At 39.3% G+C, this 2,630-nt stretch overlaps 1 protein-coding gene across 5 annotated transcripts in view; it reads right to left on the reverse strand.

Annotated features, from left to right (window-relative positions):
• NFIB (nuclear factor I/B) overlaps positions 1 to 2,630 on the reverse strand; it is a 177,748-nt gene that overhangs the window by 174,053 nt on the left and 1,065 nt on the right. The gene's annotated exons all lie outside the window — the stretch shown is intronic.

The raw sequence follows: 2,630 nt of genomic DNA on the forward strand, positions 1-2,630 counted from the left end.
AGTGTGAAGGAGAAACACAGCAAAGAACATCCTGTGCTGAAGCAATACTATCAGATATCTTTGAGACATTCATTGTGCATCTGGAGTCCTTTCAAATGAAACATTACATGACAAGAAGAAGTGCCCGTAAAAATGATCCTAAATGGAGATTTGCAATTAATCACACACGTTCTCCACTAAACGTCCTAGAAAGCCATCTACAGAATTTTATTTTTCCCCCACTTAATATTCATATAGGCAAAATTGAAATATTTTTTTATGTGGCACTTACCCATGTGCCACAGTTGCTCTTGCAATGAAGTGATTTATGGAGGTAAGATTTTGAAATGTCACATCAAATGGCTCAGGTGAACCATTGTGCACGGGCAATTGAAATTAAAATGGAAGCTACTATGTAATATCTATGTGGCTTGTAAATAAAGGAAAAAATACCAGTCATCTAACGATCATAGGTAGGCCAGGTTTTCTTGTTGGAAAAGGTAAAGGGGAAATTGTAGCGCCTTTCTAGTATCTTTCACTTTTATAAACTTTCTATCAATTCATGCAAGTTTGAACTGAGGACCATACAATAAATATACCAGGCAGAAGTCTAGAAATTTTACACAGAAAACTTCATGTACTCAATTTCCCTGCATGGATTTTGTCTGTGCCTAATGAAACAATATATTCTAGGAGGAAGAGAAAATGGCAACATATTCTGAGTTTCTTGGACCACCGTAACATAAAAATAAACCACGGCAAAAATATCACAAGAGACCAAGCACTTAAAGGCATACAGTAACTGCATCCTATCATGCCTCAGCAAGAGAGATAAATGCAGTCTACACTCACTCACTCCAAAACAGGGGGAAAGAGGCATATGGGAAGGAGAGGAAAGGACCCCCAAAAAATTAAATTGCATTTGCTAAGTCTTCATTCTTCCTTGGAGTTATTTTACACCCACCGAGCTTTTATTGAAAGAGTGATAGGTAACATTTGAATTGCCAAGGTTTGTCTTAAAGCTGTACTTTGGATTTTAGACTTGTTTCTAAAAGGTGCTTCAGGGCTGTCTCGGCACAAACTGAACTACTGCTTCGCAAGGAGCTTGGTCCAAACAGGTATTCTGTGTTTAGAACTTTTACGAAAGTATTTTCTTCTGAGCATACACTACCACAGTCAACGTGCATTGCAAGAGCCCTAGAGATGGAGAACACAATAGAGAGAACAATTTTGGCAGTACTACTTTAACTCAGTCGCAATTCAAAATAAGATTAATCAATTTTTGCTTTAAATAAATAAATAACACAAAGTATGAATTCTCATTGCCAGTGTAATCTTAATTTTTAATTTATGGAGAGGAAACATGATTTTTAAAATGCCTTTATCATTCCAAATAGGTAGAGAAAGATTCTAAACTAAAATCAGTTTGCTGCAACTGTGTTCCATGTACGTACCACTAAATGGGAACTGTCTCTGCATGGCACATGATACAGCGTGATTGCAAAATATTATGGAGAAGTTATCAACACACGAAAGCCAGGAATTAATTGCTTTCTTGTATTTATGGCTGTAGAAGCACAATGTTGTGTTTTTGTATACACCTGCGTGCGGTATTTTAATACAGATTTGTAAAGAATGAGGAAATCTATTACATCTGTGAGTCCAAAAAGCAAACATATGGGGAAAAAAGTCATTAGAGCAGGAAACAACAAAATGAACTACCCGCTGTAATAGAGGTAGCAGTGAAAATTTGCGTGTTTCCAATGTAAAAACCGCTTTCTTAAGTTGTACTCTCAGGTTTATACCCTGGTGCAGAGGTCTTACTGCCTGTCAGTAATTTCACAGGATGGACAGCCCACATAGAATTAATTTTTACTAATTGCAGATTCCACCATACATAATTATTTCTATGTGTGTACCTATAAGCATGTGCGTATCTGTTAGACCAAACGCTTCCTACATGCATTCATTTCTCTTTTGAAGAAGAAATATTTCAACAGTACTCTTTTCCAGCTTTGCTCCACTGCAGCTCACATTTACTTGCTGAAAATATCCATATCTAAGTCAATCACACTTAGATGCCAAACAAAATATAAACAATAAAAAATGTGTCAGCCAAAAAGCTACAGGACTGTATCCAATCACTGAATAAGCCTTATCATTGTTTCCATCTTCATTCACAATTTATGAATACTTCGGTCCTTTTGAATTACAATGCTTTCTAATTGTGGAATAACTTAAATCATATTTATTTATTCACGTGCAACCAGAAGTGCATCGTCGACTGCTTAATAACAGAATCGCAGGAGACGTTACTTTCGCACGTTTTCTGCTTCTTTCGCTATTTGTTGCACCAATGTGGAAGCAAGCAGTTATCGCTTCATCAGTTTACATCACATCCTCCTAAGACAGACTTTCACAAAAGCTTCTGAAAACTATCCTCTGGCTTTACAGACCGGGATGGCTCTCCGGAACAGGCTCCGGTGCCCCGGCGCTCGCTCCCCATTACCCTACTGTCCGCAAGGACGGTCCCGGGGCACCCGGGGAACTTCCCAAGCCCGCTCCCTAAACCCCTCGGGTCTCAAAAACCGCGTTTTGCCGCGGCGGAGACCCCCGCTCGGGCTGCGCCCCGCGCTCCGCGCCGCGCTGCC

This window comes from Pygoscelis adeliae, unplaced genomic scaffold, assembly GCF_000699105.1.
Source record: "Pygoscelis adeliae isolate BGI_AS28 unplaced genomic scaffold, ASM69910v1 Scaffold45, whole genome shotgun sequence".
NCBI lineage: Eukaryota > Metazoa > Chordata > Aves > Sphenisciformes > Spheniscidae > Pygoscelis > Pygoscelis adeliae.